Raw genomic sequence first — 22,703 nt, 5'->3', positions numbered from 1 at the left:
GGATGAACATTTTCTGTACAGATGTTTCGCATGGCGAGGATCATCGCTGCTAAAAAAAAACATGTGAATATATATTCATTAAGTCAAGTTTATATTGTGTTTAATATTTCATCAACCCGAATCACAATATCCAAAGTTCCTGAATTTTCTTCGTCGGTTTCTGTTTGCTTTTTTTTTTTCATTACTTTTTCCATAATTATATATTTCGGAAATCATACAGACATCTTTTCATCATAGTACGTACGAAAGATTAATTATTTTCATATCCTTTGTTCTTATTGCTGTTTGGAAAAACTTCTGAAGAATATTTATCGCTTCACTAATTAATATCGACGGAATTTGTATAGATCACAATTCATTTAATGTTACATTTTCTTCTTCCAGTTCAGAATTAACTCGATTCGTAATAAATTCACATCGGCTTTTTTGAGAATTCACTTTTTGTTTGTTCTTTAATTCTAGTATACATCAGATTACAAAAAGCGACTCGAAAGGATCAGGTAATTATACGAATGATTCAAAATTTTCTTTCACAATTCGTTGATGCACGTTAATTATGCTGAATTTATTATATATAGTTTCCGTCTTCTTCTGTTTTTTCCTCTATTGATGAAAGAAAAACATATTCATAAATCCAAATCCCAGATATACACGATAAATCAATATTCAAAATTCATACCCCTTTCGTCTCTCCATTTGTTTTTTTTTTTTTTTTTTTTCTTATCTTCGTTCGCCATATTTTGCATCGTAAATAACAACAGTTTGAAAAATTACAAACGGCGATAACTCAGTCATTACACATAATGAGAGGAAAACGAGAAATGTACATCGGCTAGCTATTCTACAAATCTATACATAATGGGATAAAACGAACGGCATATTGTAAAATTGATTTCTAACTGAGTACTAAACATCCAAATATCGCAGCGGAAGTTGCGGTTGTGACGTAAACTGACAATAAAATAAAATATTCGGTTGGTTTGATCGTTTGCCATACCCTGCGGTGTATCGTATAAACTCGTACGCACCTATGGGTACATAACCGTACAGAGCGGAGATGTGGATGGTTTATGTACGCATGAAATCCATTTGATAATTTGACGCGGTAAATATTGGATCGGTAAAGTAAACGGCGCATTTGTCATATTCATAAACAAGTCGTCGTTCGAGTTAAGAGACCCACGCGCGCGGGCTCCTCTCCTCCCTCGCTGCTAAATGCAAATGCGCTGCCTATGCCGGTGCTTTTGCCGGTGCTGCAGCCCGGCAGGCAAAGTGTAGAGTAGCAGCGGGGTCTGCAAAGTGCTTTCAATTACCCACCTATTCTCGCTCTATGTCCCGTCGCCTATGCCCCGTCACAATCGAGGGCTTGACTCCGTCATTTAGTGCTCGCTCTACTTACCTTTTTCTACGAATTCACACCGCACTCACACGATCGTACCGATAACCGTACACCTATGTATTACGCACACCTTCTACATAGCTTTTGGAAAACTAAAACTAATCGCACGTATATGGGAATGAGTTTTACCGACGCTAATCAATAAATTTTTTCAATTTTTCCAAGGTCTTTATCCATCTCATCGTAAAGTCAAGTTTCCATGATTTTCTCGCTTTATTTGATATGGACGATTTTTCAACGATAGGGACAAAAGCCACATTTGTAGATTATACGCCATTTTGGTTCTCAGCCCCCTTCGAGTGGATAACCTTTTGAGATGGTGCGAAAACGATTACATACGTGTGCGTAGTCGAAAAATTGACCTCCCAAAGTTTTTTTTGTTTTTTTTTTGTTTTTTTTTTTGTTTTTTTTTTTGTTTTTCTGTGAGTTTAGAAACTTACTGCACTTTCAAAGTGAGTTTTTTTTTTCTTCAAATTTCGTATCACGAATGTCACCGCTTTGCTAGTTTCGCATAAATGTCATACAACTCCACGCATCATGCAGTAGTTGAAATTTCGGCGATCCAGATCTTGATCATCAATGTTTCATACCCGCCATGAACGAAATGTATACATATATGTATAATACGGTATGTTTGAATATTGTGTGTAGAGATTTGAATCGTTTTTATTTCAGTGAATCGTCGAATAAATACGTGTAAACGTATAACGTAAGTACATAGATTGCGGTATATCGTATCACCCACAGTATAGTCCGACGTGTTCGTCGAATGTAAATAAATGTACTATAGGTATAGCGACAGTTTGTATACAAACGGGAGATTTGAACTTGGAAGACGATCGACTTTTATTCCACACTTCGCACCGGTAACTGTTTCATTCATCGCCCCTCTTGTATCGGCCTCGCGACGAACGAAGCGACGCGTCGTCTTCATATAGGTATTCTAATTTTCCTACTCTTTTTCGTTTGAGCTTCTTTTTTCGGGGTGCGATGAAATTTTGGTTTCATCGGTGGAGCGACGTCGTTGGAGTTGTGCAGTTCGATGCGCCCCCGCATGGGCTTCGGTACGCATAAAATACGCGAGTGCGAAATGCCCACTTTTTCATCGTTGTTAATAACCGCGTGAAAAGAGAGGTGTATGAATATTCTAATACGTTATATATACATAATACGAATATACGTACGAGGACGCGGTGTGTTAGCCAAGTGGTTTTTCTAGTGGCGGAAACTCGTTGACTTTGCCGAACGCGCTAACAAGGTATTTATACGTGACGCGTATAATATATTCTTTGTAAGATTTTTACTCACCTCCGAATGACGACGATGATTACGCTCCTTATTTTTGCTTTGTGTTATGTAAAGCGAGTGTGTGGAGGTATACAGCTATATAAGTTTTTCAATCGTTCAATGAAATTAATATTACGATCGTCGCGTACGTAAGGGCATCCCGTCATATCTTATGTGAACTATGACGCAACGTGTTTAAACAGTTGTTGAAATTTTTCGTACCTAATTCTCCAATTTACGAGGATCGAGCCTACGACGTGTTTATCCTATACGTGTATATTTACGAACGTTTTATCTTATCTCCTAATAATCGCCGAATGCTCTTCTATACACGTATTAGTATTCAATAAAAGTAATAGAGAAACGAGATCGCTTTGGACAATCGATTTCCACCAAATTCGTTCTAAATTAATCAGAAGTTCGCACGTCGCGTCGGTCCAGGGGAATTCCGAGAGATTTTCCTCTCTCCGATGATCTCGCGGTAGAAAAAACGCCGTATAGGTATACCGTCACCTTGCCTACCTATTACCGCGCGCGTTTCAGCCGTGTACGTGTACTTTGCCAGGGTTGGTTACACGTATATACGTATAGGTATAGGGTGTATGTGGGCAAACGAACAGTTTGAGAGGTAAAACTGACGGGGTGCGGCGGGGGAGCCTTGCGGGGTTATAACTTACCCTGTTAACTTTAATCGGTTGCGCCTCGCTGACCCCGCAAGCTGCGGTAATACCGCGCTACTACCCGCGCTATACTCCTACTCGGTGCGACGGAGTAAACTCCCGAGCTCCGCAGAAGCCCTAGTTTTGAACCAGCTCCGGGGTCCCCCGTGTGCCGCGTATAGGTATATACGTATACTTGTATGTGAATATATTTTTATATATCTATATATCTTACGTGCTATACCGCGTTCATAACCGCGAGATGATGCGCGACTACCTTCACAGCCAATTACCTAAAATACTCCGTTCTCGCACTCGCTTTCCCCCCCCCCCCCCCCCCCCCCCCCCCGGCCCCGTGACTCGCATTTTCCTCTTTTTCTACAGCTATTTTATCGTCATTTTCACGCATTAGGTAGTACATCGAGTGCGACCCCTTAGCCGATTCGCACTCTAGCTCGCGGCTCGTTTATATACGGATATAATATGTATTGGCAATACGCCATGTTAACCGGTCCTTTTAAAATCCATTACCCCGTGAAACGAGTCTAATTTCACAATAAATTAAACTAGATGTACAAATTTGAGACGGAAATTTTATTAAGGGATGATAGAACGTTTTAATATATTGCGTAGGATTGCGGTCTGTACAGCGAGATATTTATTCAAATTGTTATTGCGAAAAACAAAACGGGCGAGAGTAGAGCTTGAAAAATCGGACAGCTGACGAAATGAAAGTATTATTGACCATTGTTTTTTGTTCGATTTTTCTCCATTTTTTTACGCGAGACCAAATCAAAACTCGACTATCGACAATTTTCACACAACGAAGAATAAAACTTTGCCGGGGGTTCGGTTTCTATCAATTTTTTCTTTTTCTTTCTGTACATATATGTATGTGTATTACACGTAGTAAAAATCTATGTGCCCACATGTTTTACCCAATGAATTGCCATCCGAAAAATGATTTGAAAAATTTTGTCAAAATTTTCAACTTTGCCCATATTGTGTTACAAGGTTTGCGCCGCAGATGTTCAGTTTTCGGTGGCGAAAAATCAAAATTCTGGAATCACTTTATTTACCTATACTATATCTTACTTATATACATTACTATATATTTATGTATAACTCACGAGACTCGTCATCGTAAGCCGTATGTGTTACGGCCGACTCACCGCGCGCGGTACATAAAAGTTGTTGGTAATTTGAGCGTTTAAGAGCCATTTGTGTCAAGTTATGCCGATTGTTACAGAACCGATGGAAACCTTGTTTCTGAATTTCTGAATAAAAATTTTTAAATCGTCAGCGACGCAAGTAGTTGTCCTCCAGGATTTTTCTAGGGGAGTAAAATTATTCATACGATCGCGCGCGGAACCCGAGCTGTCGTCTCGTCTCGTTCCGGAAAATATTCCAGTCACATATCAATATTTGACGTACATTAAGATGCGATAAATCCTCAGGGGCTTGACCCGAGCTGGCCAGACGAGTTCTCGAGATCCTTGAAATTTCCTAAACTGCGAAGGGAGCAGAGACAAATCGAACAAAGAAATTGAACGCTAAGGAAAAATATTTCCGTGCACGTTGCACGGATCGCATTGAAAAAGGAAGAAATAAAAAACCGAACGCATTTTACCGCAACGTTATGAAACTCACTTCAGATCGGTGAAATGCAGAGAATTTAACTCGATATTAATTCAGAATGAGAATCGGTTGCACCGCGGCACTTTAGTTTTCGTGAAAAAGCTAAGGGTGTCCACCCCGTTTAGCCGCTCGAACGCCCTAAATATTGAGGTGAGAGACCGCGAATCTGGTTTCTGGTTACGAGTATAATTCAGGGTCCTGTACAATAACAGAGGGGGCTGGGTCCCCTCGATCTGTCGCACGTTCGCTCGTTTTACTCCGTGAAAACTTGTTGCGTTTATACGACGTGTGTGTCAACTTAATGGTATGTATAGATATGCGTTCGTATCGCACGAACTTGTATATATATATATATACATATATAGTATATAGTATATTGTACATGGATATTCTATATATTATGTATTTACCCGAAACCCAGTCGATACGTACAATTATTACTCGCATAATTATTATACACGTATACCTAACCGACTGGTGAGGTTCAGGGTCGCTTTATGGATGTGGGGAACAAATATGGATTACGAGCTCCGTTCACCGTCGCATGGGTATACAACTTTTTTCCCTCACCGGTACACCTATACGGGGAGTCGTTTGTTATATCTCATCGTATATACGGACGATTCCCTGGTCCGTATAAGGAAACCAACCGCGCCTCGATTTTCCAAATTCCTTCACATTTCGTTTTCAATCGAATGAAATGATATGAAAATTTTTCAAACTCGTTCACTTTTCGCTAATCTCTTTTCTATACCGATTTTTCGTACGGCTCGATTGTTTCCATTATTCGAACGAAAAAGAAGAAAATTTTTCAATTACACTCTTCTGATGCATTTTGCACATCGTTTTGATCTTATGTAAAAGTTATGTTGAAGTTTTTGTATTCTGCGGTCATTTTTCTCCGAATTTACACGAAAATCGTTAACAATTGTGGCACCACGGCGTAAAGAAGAATAACTCTGAAATCATCTCGTAAATATTGACTCATCTTCGCGTTTGATTTGCGATGACGTTTGTGGCTTCTCAAAAAACCGCAAAACAGAATCTCAATTTTTTTTATTTATTTATTTATTTATTTTTTTTTCGTTTTCTGTTCCATGAATCCCACAGCATCCGTAGCGAATGTTGATAAATTTTCTTGGTTCGGCACCCGATCGAGTTGAGACGAAATTGGGAGAAACAATACCGACGGAGCTATTTATGATTTTATACTATTTTTCCATCTTTCGATTAACGTGCAAAGAGAATCATCCGCACGGCTCGGCTGTGGAGGTGCAGCTGTGCGGAGGAAGGGAAGGTCAAGACGGGGAGGGGGGAGCTAATGACCGATTCGCATGCGGCCGGGATAGCTGCGACAAAACTCGGTACTTCGTCATCGGGGAGGCCGCGAGTCTCGGCTCTCCGGCTTCTAATTTACCGCGATGGTAATCGTCCGATTTGTCTTAATTCCTCCCGGCCCCCCGCCGCCCCCCCGATCGCGCTCCTCGTCGTCCGGGCAATGCCCAAGTTGCGAGCGTCGCGCGTTTGTTTGATGATCGCGTTCGGGGCTTCGACTTGTGTAGCGACCCCGCGCTGCTAGAATCGCCGCTAGGGCCGCAATCTTATCGCACCTTCTTCTGGGTAATTTCATTTGTGGATTTATCAACGATTTATTCTTCGCCCCCGTTGGTTCCGGTTGAGATTCCAACACCGGATTGCGGCGTGCGTTACATCGTGTGTTATTTTATACGCCTACCTTGCTCGGCTCATACGCGTATACGCGTTAAATTGCGGTATAATACAATACGATGATCGCGCTGATCGGGGCCGATTTTTCCCGACCTCTGGGTGCTGCAATTGTTTTATCCTTCGCCCCCATCTTGCCACTCCTCTATAGGTGTACGCCGCGAATGACGAATGCCCCGAATCTGCACCGATCTAATGATGCATTTTATCTATACGGTGTGACGTAACGTATTACAAATTATTCACGACAACCGAAATGCCGAGTTTCCGTCTCGGATTTGTTACTCGGGTGAGGTAACTCCGTTTTCGAAAATTCAAACTTCCCTGTATCCGAACTGTCAGCATTCGAGCGGTCGCAACGACTTGAAATCCATTCCCAATGCTCGGTGGGAACTGTCGTCTTTTTTCTGTTCTCTACCACGCTCGCATATTGAGCCAGGAGCTACCGGAGTTCCGACGAGCGACAGAACTCGGAGTTTGAATTTCTTAAATTTTTTCTTCATTTCTTTTTCTTTCATTCTTTTTCTGGTAATTACACCGTTAGAAATCCATCATGTCCGTAACTTTCGAGGCGAGTGGCGAACGCGCGAGGCGCTATTATACTTTTCGGTCATATCGCAGTTTGCGGACGGGGACAAGGAACGGGAACGTGAACGGGAACGGGCACGATACATAAGTACGCATGTGGGAGGAGTAGGCAGATAGGCGAGACGGTCCACACCGAGATAACCGGTTACCGATTTATATCTCATACACACGAGTCGCCACGAATTTTTCATTCACTTTACTCCGTTGGAGTAATTAATTGTCAAAGACCTGCATCGGCTGCCAACGATGTCGCACCACCGATCGGACGAAACGCTCACGCTCCAAATGTATAGTGCAATTATTCTTTTTTTTTTCAAAGTCGTCGCGTCGATCTAGCGCATGTACATCGTCACTGCGATGAATAATATTTTTTACACAAACACAGGTACTCGTTTACGATTCGTATACACATACGCACCGTATCGAGGTTCTAAATTTGCAAATAACCACCGTTCGATAAATGATCGCCGCAGGTACTGAATAGGTACACATATTGTCCATATAATTTCGATATGATATTATAATACATAAATACATATTGTATATATACATAGGCACATATGGGGATGTATACGTGTCATTCGCGTAACTTGCAGCAGTTATCTTTTGAGTCTGTATATTTCCATATGTATATACATATTAACAACGGAATATTTTGTGTACCTGCTTGGCTAATTACGTATACGTACCCGTATCGCGATATCAGTTGTACGTACATAGGTATATTTGAGAACTGGGGCTCAATATAATAGAAATATACCGATTGAGATTGTTCGTACGTACATACCTACGTACCTACGTACAGGTAGATAACTATAGGTATATACCTACGTCCCATCTTACATCGCACCGTCATTCAAAAAGCGATATACACATCCGGATGATCGGGCGTCGTATTTCGTACAACTTTCGTATCCGAGGGACTCTTTTCCGCCTTGTCCGCGGCCTCGAAGTTTTTCTTGCTTCTGCCTAATTAGAGATGAAAATATTTTCTTGGTTTCACCTCGACTTCAAGTGCGACAATACGTACCTACATGTGATTCGATGTAAGGGGTGTTGCGCGGCGAAGCGCGATATTTATTTTTTCCATCGAAAAATCATTCTCTTTTTTTTTACGTTACGGAGAAAATTTTTCGCTCTCTCTCTCGCGCAGCTGACGCACAGCAGATATCAAACTTCACGCGTAAACACATACGTGGGTATTACAATTATTGCGTAAAAGTTGCGACGCGTTTTACGTCATTTTTCGATTCATGCACAATGTAATTTCATACGGTATAATAACGGATACATTCGTCGCGTCGTGTCTCTTCCTCTCTGTTAAATAAACCAATTCCGAGCTGGCTCAACTATACCAAATTGCAAGCGGAATCTTATAGGCGTGCAGATTTCAATCGAGTTCTACGCCTGTTGCAATGCAATAATACTGAAAATATTGATATGTTACATCGTTTTCGGCACTTTCTTAAAAATTTCGCGCAACACAAACCGAATAGCGTTGGACAGGTATACAGCTAGTTTTGTAGCTGCAGTGTCCATGTATACCTATAGAACCGATCGGAATGGCGTCAGCGGTCGTTAACCCTTTCAGGTCTGAAGCGCGTCACGTTAAAGCAAACATATCGGACCTGCTCGGTGTGTATATATTACTTCAAAAACAAAACACTGCTGCACCGTCGAACCGACTTGGGTATACCATGCGTGCGTTCACCTACGTAACGTATATACCATCTATACCTGTGCGGTTATATACCTACCCACACCACTCCGATCGCTAATTCCATCGAGTGGTCGTGTGCGTAGTTTCGCACCTGCGAGACACCACCATTAGTCATTTTACAGGACAAAAATAAGTCCGAATTCTTCAAGGATTCGACGGCTATGGGTAAATACGCGTAATATACCAGCTACACCGCGTCATTGACGCGAACGACGATATAATTATTTATTACAGCGCGACGATCGAGCGCGGACCGAAAACTGCAGCTGCGTAATGACGAATTTTACTACAAACATATACCTGCGCCGATTTCCAGAAATTAAATATCTCGACGACCCAATCGAAACCCGATCTAATCGAATTCGTGGTTGTTTCGATCGAAACCTATGCGATTCCGCAGTTATCGTCGCGGAATCGCATAATTACGCTGCACTCCTCAATCGTGCGCAAGCGAAATAAAACTTTCGAGTATTTGATGTGGTGGATGCAACGTGCATATAAAAGCCCGTCTCATGGTCACAACCGCAGCAGCGGACTTGATTCCTTGATTGTTTTCAATTTTGTTTCTTCGTAAATTTTTCACAATTTCAGCGGAACGGGGCGAATCGATTTCGCAGCGTGCGGTAATAACAGGGGATGTGAAGGGTCTTCGTGTTATCCTCTACAGGTATTTCCGGATCGCTGGGCGAGATCCGCGGCGCATAGGCTGCAGCGGTTCGCTCGTTGTCTCGCGACATCATCTTTACGTTATGTAGATATAACTACGTATAGTTTTCGAATTCAATAAACTCGAATGCCTCGAGGTTCTAGTGCCACGGGGCGCCTAATTAGGTAATATTATGTAATTGAGGCATAACGACGTACGCGGCTCACAAACCCGATACGGATGCACCACGCTACTAATTGCTAATTACTCATTAGCATGCGCCACTCGGTGCCGACGTTACACCACTAGCTGTATGTATTTACATGCAACTTGCGCTTACGAATCCCCGTGCCACGCGGATACCAAGTACTTATATATATATATGTGTGTACACCGACCGTGATCATGAGTGAAATATGGAAACACGACGCTATCTGATTTAGGTTCGCGCAAAATACCCCTAGTCGAATTTACAGCAGCGCCACAGCAGAGGTGGGGGGATCGCGTCGACCGGCCACGATCTGTTATGATCCACGGCGTGTTTACCGAAAATATTAGAATCTAATCGGTCGATAATATCGTAGAAACCACGACCGATGTTGTTAGTTTTGATCAGAGAAATGATACGGTGAATTAAATAGGATAGGATGATCTCCGTCGATGACAGAGTAAACACTTGCCATTGATGCATTCGAAATGAGTGTTGTAAAAGAAGAGGACAATGAACGGGACGCGTTAAGGATAATAATTGCGTGCTAACTTCTAACTGCTAACTCCTTCAGACTGCCAACGCGTCTCGTTTATCGTTAAATCATCGTTGAATGGCTGTGTCAGTTTAGTGAGGTTAACACACGCCGTGGATCATAACAGATCGCGGCCGGTCGATGCGAGTCGAGCGGCACCGGATCCCCCCACCTCTGCTGTGGCGCTGCTGTAAATTCGACTAGGGATATTTTGCGCAAACCTAAATCAGATAGCGTCGTGTTTATATATTTCACTTATGATTACGGTCGGTGTACATCTCCACGTATACATAAGTCTTCGAGTTATTTGTGTATATACCCGCACGCTCTATGTATCCGTGTGTAACTGAAAATATATAGGGGAATGTGAGGCAATATGGGATACTCAGGAAATCCACGAGAAGGAAAAATAAAAAAATTGCAAATCCAGAGTGATATCCAAAGTCCTTTTCGATAATTTTAAAATGATTGCCCCGCCACCCCAAACTGTCCCGCGTTCCCCTACATATATATCTACTTATCCTATGTACTATTTTACTCTTGCGTTACACGTATATATATTTTGTATCAGGTAATATACTCCACATACTTTGGAATCCACTCCAAATTTCTCCTCAATTTCACCGGGCCCAGATAAAAAATAGGTCGTATTCGTAATGGACAGCTCTCTAAATTTTGCAAAATTTAAAATTCAACCAATTATTATAGTATATTCCTAGAAAAACAGCGAAACTGAAAAAATGTTAATAATCGGACCAACGTGTACATCGGATGTATGCGTCTGCGTACATGACGTATGAGTACGTACGTTGTACATAGGAGCTGCTGCAGGCCGACTGCAACCGTTGACGAGGCGGAAGTGATCTTGAGTAATATAAAAGCCAGCTTAGTTCCGCTCCGTGATGTACGATGTGAAGAACGGGTGAAATGGAAAAATGATACCATTCAAATTCAACGGTATTTAGTTTTTTAATCACAGCAATTCCCATATCACCTACATGCCGCGTATAACCGCTCGTCAAGTACTACAACATAAATGCTCTGTGTATATTCATCTGATTGTACTTACGCAAATTTTGATCATTCGATTATTTTTCTGTTTTCTTTAAATTAAGCATTCGTTTCAGAAAAAAGGAATCTGTACACAGCCGATTTGGGTTCATCTCAATAATTCATTCATTTACATATGTGTATATGCGTTATAGATGCTCAAGTCACTCTTATTCATTCGGTGGCCATTTTGCTCTTAATTTATCCGTACCGCAGCCACTAGCCGTTTGGATACCTGTGATATTCAATCAATCAGGCGATAGGTACAATAGAATTAATTATTTACTCAACTATTTATATATCCATATAGGCGTACATAGAAGTATATGTTTATGTTATGGCGTATACGGAAACCATTTCGAATGTAACACAGCGTGAATAACCGGATCGCGCGATGCGCTGGGATATCGCGTTGTAATTGCGTGGTAACCGATGCAGAATGTAAGCTCCGCGCAATGTCATATACATATACATATGTATACGTATTATATGTATGTACATACACGGAGTACACGTATAACGTACGCGCCGCAGGTGGGAAAAAGATGCAGGACGAGGAATCGTCTGGATCGCGCATCCAACGCCTGCGATTCGCCGCATAAGCAAAGCGACGCTTTACGCGGTACAGATATTATACCTGTGCAGGTACGGAAGCTCCGGTGCGCACAGTTTGCATCAACGTCCTTAAATTTCTGCTTCTACCACGCGCGCGCTTCGTCGCTCTTAATATCACCGCCATTAGCTATTTTTTTTCTTTTTTTTGGAAAATTCGAATTGATATTTTTCATTCGTTGGAAAAACGTCGAACCGCTATATACTTTCGTCCCATAATTATACGAGTTCCCGTTCGATTCGAGGGAATAAAAAAAATAATTATTCACCGAATGTAGTATAGAAGTATATATGCACACGTTACCCTGATTTACCACGGATTGAATCGACGCCCGCAGTTAAATATACATATATACATACGGAGTATTTATATTCTTATTTTTAAGCAGCGTTAATTAATCTCATTATCAGTTTAATAGCTCGCGGGAGCCAGATATAGATGAGATGCGTATCAATTAATTACTAAATCGTGCTGCGAGACGAATCGGCTCAGGATAACGAACATCATTTATGTCAGGGTATATACCGGTGTAGTACTACGTGTATCCTATAATATATCACGTATTATCGATCTCTTTCGCACCTCACAAACCATATACATATATCGATACGCGTATACACACACGTATATGTATAATAATAACACACGCGTTTCATCGTCGAATCGTCATCGTCATCATCCCTCCAATTTATTTCGAATGACGTTCGCGATCCGCGCGCACCCGCGAGTGTTACGGATTTTTATATTTCTCGGAATTATTAATGAAGAAAAGAAGAAAAAAAAACATTCCCCACGAGGTCAATTAGCATATTTATAAAATTCGTCCGAGATTTTATTGCACGCGTAATACAATCAGAGGAGTTGAATCGAAGGGAATTTTTTTTTCTCGAGTTGAAATAAAAACGAGATGAAAAACCGAGTGGAAAAAGTAAATAAAAGGGAAAAACGTATTTTTAATCACAGCCTGTGCGCCACGATCTTCCATTGTGTTCCATGTAGAGATATATGTATACGTAAGGACGATATACCTAGTTTGGTATAAAAATTGTCAAAGGTACGTCCGCTTCCGTGACTCCGCTATATACACGCTACCAAAGAGGAGAAACGATCCTCCAGATATATATATCAGCGGGAGAAAAGCAGCAGCAGCAGCAGGATTATACACCGGGCGAGGTTACGTAAGAAGTCCGGATTTCCGTTGGTCAACGCGAATGCTGCAACAGCCTACATATCTTTCGTATTGTGAGTAGCACATCAAAGAGATGGGGACATATTATTATATACACGTGCCGCACCCGTGTGCACCGATTCCCTCTGACGACGATATCATAATTGGAAGAAATTTAACCGCAAAAAGAAGATCTTTCTTCAAAACATAATGTCGACGGGGCACGAGGTGGCTTTTTCAAAATCATCGACTTTGTTCGTTCGTTATAATAATAATAATGATAATGGATATGAAACTTGCCCCGCGTATATACCGAAATATATATCAAACGACATCTCTTCGCGTGCTCCGCGCTCCTCGGATCGTACAATGCAGCTTCGTTCTTCGGTTTCCGTGTATTTCTATTATACGTCAACGTATAGGTACATATTCTTAGGGGTGGATTGATTAAATCATATCGAATTGTTCGACGGATTCGTTACAATTATCGCCGGACGATCCGCATTGATTTTTCTGATTGCGGGTGCCCTTTTATCGTGGCTTAAAAATCATCGAGGATATACTATTTTGAGATGTAATATTTTATACGGTGCATCGTTGAAAAAATGAAAAGCCATTCGGTCCATTTTACGCCTACTTTATTTTTATTTCTTTTCCAAAAATCTCGGTCTCGGCCCTGAGAATAGGATGCAGCTGATTTTTTCCGCGCCATTTTAATGGCACTCTCAAACGATTTCATCTTCGCTCACCCGAACCGTAAATGTTGCGCAACTTTTTGGTCGGTAGTAAATTATATATGCGAAGGCCAGATTCGGGTGCAGATTCGGGTGAAATTGAATCGACCGAGTCAAAATCTGACCAATCCGACCAGTCGACGCGCTATTTTGCCGCGGCGAACAAATGTGTATCACTATACGTTTAGCCAGATTCTCTTATTTGATCCGAAACGCTGACCAGTCCATCCCAACGGACCTCGCTATACCATTCCCAAAACTGCCCGAGCTTCATATATACACCGCGTTCGGGTAATTCGCAGAAAAAATCGCCTCGCACGCGTGTACCGTTTTGTTAATTTTCGTTTTCTTTTTTTTTTTTTTTTTTTTTTTAACGCGGGCTTTTATGGAATCAATTCAAAATGGCGGATCGAATTCCATTGCCGTTTTGTCAACGCGTATACATATAGGTATACCTGTATATATACGCGAAAATTAAAACTTGGATTGGAAACGTCCTACGTTGAAAACAGACGGTAAAAAATATTTGGGCATTGTCATTTCGTTTCGCGACTGTTTTTGCAGAGAAAAAAAATACGTGCGTATATACAGGTATACGGAGACGTGTTGCATATAGAGAGATACGTCATTATGATAATTTATGTAAGCCGTACGAGGTCACTTTGAAGGCGACGTCGGTCCAACATGGCGTCGCTCGCGGTGTGATATTGTCTGTAAAATATTCCGCAATTTTCATCCCAGTATACACCGAAGTATATAACGTAAATAGCGGCCCGCGAACTTAATTATACTCAAAAATGTATACCCTGTTAGGTGATGTATGCACGTACATGTATACCTACAGCCCGCGTTATATATACGAGCAGATAACGCGTTCGTCGTGTACACGATTATTTACTCGAGAGATCCAGAGATCAACAATTTTTTGATCGGAGTCTGTCTTGTGTTTATGGATGGATTCGCGGCCCGAACGGGTATTTATGGTATAGATTTTGGCAAAAAGTGAACAGTCGCGACATCCATCAAATTTGCCACTTTTTGTGAGCAGAATTTCCTCAACTCTGAGTATAGATTTTTTACAGACACGAGTCGAGTCATAGGACGTCATACCGACGATGATCATCTATGTCAGATATTCCTGTCGATGTAGTGACCGAATCTGATTCACGCGATTCACCGCGTTGCACGGTCTACCTGCATACGTCGTCGTACCATGAACTGAACAACTATAGGAGAAGTCCTAGAAGGACGCGATGTGCCTCGCGACGACGCCGGCTGGGTGCGCGAATATCCGCTACGAAAATTGTCCGCACTCGTCCTACTATATGTATAACACGTTCATGGTATAGGAATTGCGATGTTACTTTTCGAAGGTAATAATCTCGTTACATCGTCGTTGATCGTTTCTTGGTTTTTGTTCTTGAATTTCTCCGGTGACGCGCGTTGCGGAGAATTTTTGTCCGTCCAAAAGGGCGGTCCGATAAATTACATCTCGCGTATATTCCGGTAACACTTTACTCATTGTCAGTAAAAATACGTGACTCTCGAGCCATTTAACACAACGTTTATGCGCCGGGCCTATAAAATAAATCAAAACGGTAGATGTTAAAATGACAATGGGACCACGTAGGCACTCTCTGCTCGGACGGCATCCGATGACATGGTTATGCGGTAGTGGGGATCTATAGATACTTATACCATACAGAAAATACAAGAGATAGGCCTATTACGGGGGCCCGAAATAGCGAGGTATAAAAGCACACCGAGAAATGAACAAGGAAAGCTCTGGCCCACTTTCGAACGAGGCGAAAAGAAATTCTCTCGCATGTCGAAAAGAACGAGTTTAACGGTGATCGCTACCAACGGGAAGGGCGTTGTGGGGCGTTTTTGGACTTTCATAAGCGACGAGATTGTCGGAAATCGACTTGTTCGCGACGCTCCGAGTTCGCGGTTGGTTCGAATCGGTCGCTCGGTATCACAGGTGGATCGAGTAAAAGAATTTCGTTGTATTTGATACACGTGCCAGGGATTTGAATTTGTAATTCGATGCTTTTGTTAATCCTACGGAAATTGAATGAGCCTGTTAATAGGTCCGGATTTGTGTCGGTTGTCCGTTTACCGAGATGACGTGAGAGGACACGGGGTGCGCTATATTGTTGTTACCACGTGATCGAAGGAAGTGCGCCGAATTGAAAAAAAATGATACGGGGCCCTACCCAGCCAGACCTCGTACGAAACAATAAATTACCATCAATCTAACTTCGCGGCGCTACTTTCACAGCAATTTCTCAAAGACTTTTACCACCTCCGTTAAAAAAAATTTACAGATCCACGAGATCCACCCCATTTTCCATCTCCTTTTTTCATTCGAAACGAGAATCGCCATCCCTTTCAAATTATGTGCATAAGTTAGTCTCACTTTCAGTTTTCAACCGCACTCAGAATGTGAAAGCCCCGCGCACTTTTTGAAATTAAAAATTACACGTCGCAGCTCGAAGTACGGTCCCTGTGCCGCGGTAGGCGTACCGCAGTTGCTCTCTCAGTGGCGTGTTTGATGTATTTCTTTAACATCCGTAATTGCGTTTCGCGACATACACCTAAATATATATATATATATATATATGTATAAAATGACGTCCGAGAGGTGATTTGTCATAAGGTCGCACCGTATACATCGCGGTTTACATAAGAGCGTGCCATTTGGCGAGCGCGTTACTCGGAATGCGCTCTTTGAGAACAGTCGAGTTTTCCCGTTGGAACTACGCGAGGCTTTGTTCGAATGGGTCATCAATCGTCCACGCAATCGTTCGATTAATTATAAAGACGAGCGTGCTCAACCCTTTCCATCGTTATATCTTTGAGAATTAGGAGGAAGAGGGGACCTACGTCGAAGAGCGTCCCGAACCACCCAAGAATATCAAAGGTACGTGGGAGACTCGGTTCGGAGTTTGCGCGCCAAGAACGACGTGGAACAGAAGTCTGTAATTAGGAAATAAAGATGTTGGGTCTCCGCGACCCGCGCGGCCAAACATCTGCGGAGAAGGAGGAGGGGATCGAAGGACCGGGGAAGAAGAAGAGGAAGGCGGCAGAATGGGAAGAAGGCGCTTGGGGATCCCCGAGAACTGTATATAAGCGCTCCGCTAACGATCCTGTTTAAAACAATGAACCGCCATAAATCTTGAGCAGGTGTCCTCGGGGGCAGCCTTATATACGTACACACACCCCGCACCGGTTCCGAGAACTCCATCTCAATTTCGAGGAAACGCTCCTTCGAAATACCCCGAAAAATAACCAAAGGGCGCGCCCTTTCACCCAACCAATTTTACGCGGCTAAAAAACCGTTTTCGAAAACCCAGCGACCGCTCGGTTAACGAAAATTTCAATTTCTCATGCGGCTGATCACACGCGTCGAAATAAATCAGAAGCAAATCGACTGGCTCCTGCCCCCTTGGGCTGTGCGCGTCGGATCCGAGTGTGCCGAAGCTCCCGGGGGTCCGCGGGGGGTCCGACGAGCCGAAAGTCTAGACATCGCGTTAACTGCTCGTCGGTTGTTGTTCGCTATTCTAAGATCGCCTCGCATCGGATCGCTAGTTAGACGCAATGTTTTCATCCAACTGTTGTCCTGCAAAAACAACGAAACGATTACCATTTGGATGAATGAGGAAGAGCTTGGACCGATCGATTGAAAAGGAGATGTCACGTAATGCCACCGCGTAGCGTCGTAGCCCCGGAAAATCTAGTCTTCCACGAGATAAGCGGAAGAATGAGAATTTTTGATTTCCAACGAATGATGATGAATTGCTTGGCGAGTTTTTTTTCGGAATTTTCGCGATATCCTCGTCACGAACTTGTACACGTTAGTATACATGCGGCTACATACGTATACCTAACCATATATTAATTATTATATAAGGATGCGTACACGTGCTCGTAATAAGAATGCGAGACTGTTGTGTCGCTTAATTACCTGCAGCTGACAATCTTTTTGTAGAAAATTTGTTTACCTCTGCAGGGAAGGAGCATGATGTTTGGTTTAAAACACACGGTGAGCCACGGCACCTGACAGCGACACTCGAGTTCTCCGGAGCACTACTTTTGTCAGTGAAAAGAGCGCTGGAAAAACGTTTTAATTACAAACGAACGTTGGTAGGATATAATTGCACAAAGATAACCAGCCCCATTCCACGTTAGAGTAGGCATCCAACCGACACCCACCCCTGCCTCCACCCACCCATCCCCCCCCCCCCCCCCCCCACCTAACTCCTCGGTTAAAGATCCTTCAAAGAAGTCGTCTCATTCGTCAGTCGCTGTATGCTTTTACTTTTCATCTTTTTTTCCTTCCTTTTTTTTTCCATGATTATGATTATCGTTGTGATTATTGTTATCATTATTATTTTAGTGTACTTCGCGAATTACGTGGTGCGGGGTCGAGAAAATTTTTAACTTTTATTTTTCAACTCGAAGTCTCGAATGGAGAAAAAAAAAAATCAAATTTGCGAATAAAAGTGGAACAGATATAATGGATGGATAATGTTCATTTTTCTTAAAAAAATTTGATGTGAATTTGATGATCTCAGCTAGTTCTCGTCCTTTTTTACCTTTAGTTTTTCATGATTTTTGAGCCGGAACGTTCAGAAGGCGATGAATTATATTTTTGAATAATTTTTGTCAAGAAATTTACTGCGATAAATTAAATAAGAAAATGTACAATGTGCGATATTCGAATATTTTATAAGCAAGGATGCTGCGATTTTTACGAGAGACAGAAGATACGATTTACTATACCTCATTCCATATGTAACCTGATATCTGTCCCCGGGATACTCAAGGATAGGGCGGCAGACATTTTTATCGATATATATATATATATATATAGAAACGTTTCGCTAATGGGCCCCGTATTGTCCATAATATGGACTAAATGTCACCGCAGGGGTTCTCATGACTTTATCAGATTTCGGAAAAAAAATCTTCTCTCCAAGTAAAAGTTTCACTTTACTTTCTTTCTCCATTCTTTTTTCGAGCGATGCAGTTTCTAAACCCAAAAAGGGCGAGAGGTTCGCTCACTCTCTCTTCCCTGTGAAAAGTGCGCCACTTCCTCTGAGGGGAAAGGGTGAAATTTTCAGCACAAAAGAAAGAGAAACAAAATGAAAAAAAAAAAAAAAAAAAAAAAAAAGATTAGAAAGTTTGCTCTCCCTTACATTATTCGGTCGCAGCTACCCCTGGATGGTCAATAAATGCACCGGTATATATAGCGCATATGAGGTAGTATAACCTTTATACCCCGAACGCTGACTGCGACATAAAGAGTAGGTAAGATGGGCGATTCGTCGAGCGCGCCAAAGTAGATGTAAGCTAGTCGAGATGATACTCGAAGAGTGTCGGGTGTCGTCGTCTTCTTCTTCATCTCGGTCGTCTTCTTCAGCGCCCCTGTTTCCCGGGTGTCGCGTGTCGCATGCGGGCGCTCCACCGACCGAGCTGCCCATTTTCTCTCTTTTTTTTTTTTTTTTTTTTTTTTCCTCTCATTTATTTCATCGGCCCCCGAACCCTCTCTGACACACGCGCGGTCAGCTATCGGCCAGCGTGTAATTATCAAGTATAAATGTTATATTTGATGTGGATGGTGGATGTTATAAAAAAATATGCACGCAGCGGCACGTGACACAAAATTAATGAGAAACAATCGATTCGGTGAATTTCGCGAAATTCGATTGAAACTCGAATCATCGGAAGAATTTTGTCGTAATTATTTATTTATTTTTTTCTTTCCTTGCCCCCGATAACTGGAAAAGTGATGTTTTTACCGGCTCGTCGCCGGACGAATTTATTTACGTTTATTTCACATCTGGACATAAATCTTCGAAATTATTGAATTAAATTAAGATCGTTATAACTCAGGAGCTACATGGGGCGATGACGGTGACCACGAGTATCATGATTTACCTCCACGTTACCCACGTGAATACAAGATACGTATATTTTACGGACGTAGTTCTAAGCCGTACACACGGCGCAATATACATATGTAGTAGCATCGGATACTTCCGACTCTCATTCACCTGGAATCCGAAACTACGATACCGGCTTAGGTAACCACCGCACCGTCGTACAATATATTATATATACCCCACAAACTATACGCATACGGTGTAATTTTTCCCCCTTCTTTTTGTAACTTCCAAGTAAAGGGAAATCGCGGACCGAGATACGATACACAAATCCTATAGGCGTACCTTACAATACTCGTGAATCCGATTTTTCCTCCACTTCATTTTCATCGGCGATCCGCGCGGAGCGTCATTTCGAGAAAATCATAGGGCAATCGAAAACTTTGCGGGAGAACCCGTTGGCGCGTAGCGCGTACGATGAAAAAAAGATAACGCACCTCCGCGCAGGCGAGAGTTCGTCGGGGTAAGGTGGCGAACCGTCGACGCGGGGGTGTCGGGGTCGGGGATCGCACGGGGCGGGAGGGGGAGGCACCGAGGGGAGACAGGAAACACGGTGGGTGCCCCGGCGAGTACTCGTTTGACTACGGTAGTGTGTCAGGGGCGTCGAGGGCGCCGTCGAGAACCGTGACCGAGTTGAATCTGCCCGTGACCACCGACACCGTATCCAAAAAGTTTATCAAAAGGTACCCGGTCGTACACACGTACGCGGAGGTTAGGTTGAGGTGGAAGGGAGACCGCGGCGCGAAGGTGTCGGATTCAGTGAGAGGAATCCTGTTTCGTGTTCGAATGTATATAGCTATAGCGCGGGTGGACGATACCGCGGTGTAGTTCACACACTCGCGCGCATCCGTGCTCCCAACTCCGGTAAGACAGGAAGTAAACGCGCTCTCCGTGAGATAACTCGATCCCGCTGCGATAACTGCACTCAGAGCTAGCGCTGCGATTCGGCGGCCCCCGCGGCTACACCGATATCCTCGCAACGCGCGGTCCACGTCCGACATCCCCGTCGCTGCCGCGAGTCGATACGATATGCTCGGCAAATAGATATGCATGACGTACGAAAATCTATGTCGTGCTGAACTTTTTGAAAAAGGTTCACATATGTATGTATGTATACTGTGTTCCGCATAACGTTTAATCGGCTTCCCGCATGTCTTTTGTTTCAGGTAAGTTCACCGCCTCGCCTATCTACGATGAACGAAATTACCGCACTTAAGTGAGTAGCCAAAGTTTTGCGTTTATCGGGGTTACGCGACAGCTAAAGATCCTTGTCGCTCTATCGTCGTTTGGCGATGACGAGTGACCGATAAAACGTACGCCGCACACATCGTAATTATTCTATATCCGTAAAACGAGCGACGCGCAGATTCATCGCTAATTATTAAACCCAAGTTTTTCCCCCCTTCGAAAGGGCGAACGGCACCGGGTACCGAGGCTACCGGGACCCGCCTGTTTGCCGGTAATTATTCATAATCGCTAATTAATACTACCGGCCAACGACCACGTGACCTTCTTCGATTATCCCCCGTGTCACGTGTTGGTATTTTTATATACCCTACGCATGTTACGACGCCGCGCTCCGGTCTCCGCCGTACCCGCGTCTACATATTAAATATATTTCATGAGTATATAATTCATATACATATGGTAATTTATATACATAATCGTATACCGCCATGTACGCAAAAACGCGACGTTAAAGGGCACGGGACGCGGTGGTGAGGAAAGAATTTGCCGCGAAATCTTAACCGTAAGTCGCGAATTCATCAGGTAGCCGGCTCGCGGAGTACATAATAATTTAGTTATACATATGTACGTATACTTTGGTATGTAGGCGAATTCCCATGTATTTTCTACGACATGTACCCGAGGTACGTGAGATTTATGCGCACATACGTTATACGGGGTAAGGTACATATATATATATGTACAGAAGTTGAATTTCTCGCCTTTAGCTGCTACCTCCTCAAAGTTACGCCCCGCTCGCAAGTTTCAAAGTTGTGTAGTTTATGAATTTATAGCAGGAGCAGACGGCGGACGAAACGTTCGCATACACAGAGGACGGTTATACCCCGCTCACCGCGCGAACCGTTCACGCGGTATTCACGGCGTACCGTTTGTTCGTTTCATTAACTCGCCAAGATCCCGTATAACGATCCGCGATACGTATTACCTGTATTATATTCCGCATCATTCGCGAGAAGAAGAGAGATGCGAATGTTATAACGCTACAGAGCGGAAATATCTCTTCCTGTGAAAACTCTTTTTTTTCCCCACAGCTCGATTTTTCATCTCCCTTCGCCCGCTTCACCCTCTATATATATCTGCGATATACGCGGTTTCGGTCGATGACCTCGACGCGCTCGACGATCGAGATCCAACTGTTTCGAGACCTGGAGATTTGTGAAATGGACGTGAAACTTGTATTCGCGAAATTTGAGCGACTATATGGTGGTCTACTTCGAACGAAGAGAGAGAGAAAAAAAAAAAAAAAAAAAAATGACGAAAGAGAGAAGAAGTCGAGTAATAACAATCGAGCAAAGAAACTGCAACAAACCAAGGGGAACGAGGGGGGTCGACTCCGTTTCTCGAATCGCGTGAGTCTAGTGCCGCGTGTAATAACTACGGCAGCGTGATTAGCATGTCCTCGCCGCAGGCACAAACCGACACACGTGCGATACGGAATTTCTATTACGTTTTTATTTTGTGCGTTAGACGCAACTTTGCCCGCTGCCAACTTGTACGAATACTTTGATCCGCCTTACCTCCCGACCCGGGGGGGATT

General features: G+C 42.9%; 1 protein-coding gene across 2 annotated transcripts in view; it reads left to right on the top strand.

Moving 5' to 3' along the window:
- The window catches only part of LOC105685260 (transcription factor Sox-2), a 96,478-nt gene that overhangs the window by 6,837 nt on the left and 66,938 nt on the right, over nt 1–22,703 (top strand). The window lies entirely within an intron of this gene.

This window comes from Athalia rosae, chromosome 1 (genome assembly GCF_917208135.1).
Source record: "Athalia rosae chromosome 1, iyAthRosa1.1, whole genome shotgun sequence".
In the NCBI taxonomy this organism is placed as follows: Eukaryota; Metazoa; Arthropoda; class Insecta; order Hymenoptera; family Athaliidae; genus Athalia; species Athalia rosae.
This window is presented reverse-complemented; position numbering and strand designations above follow the sequence as displayed.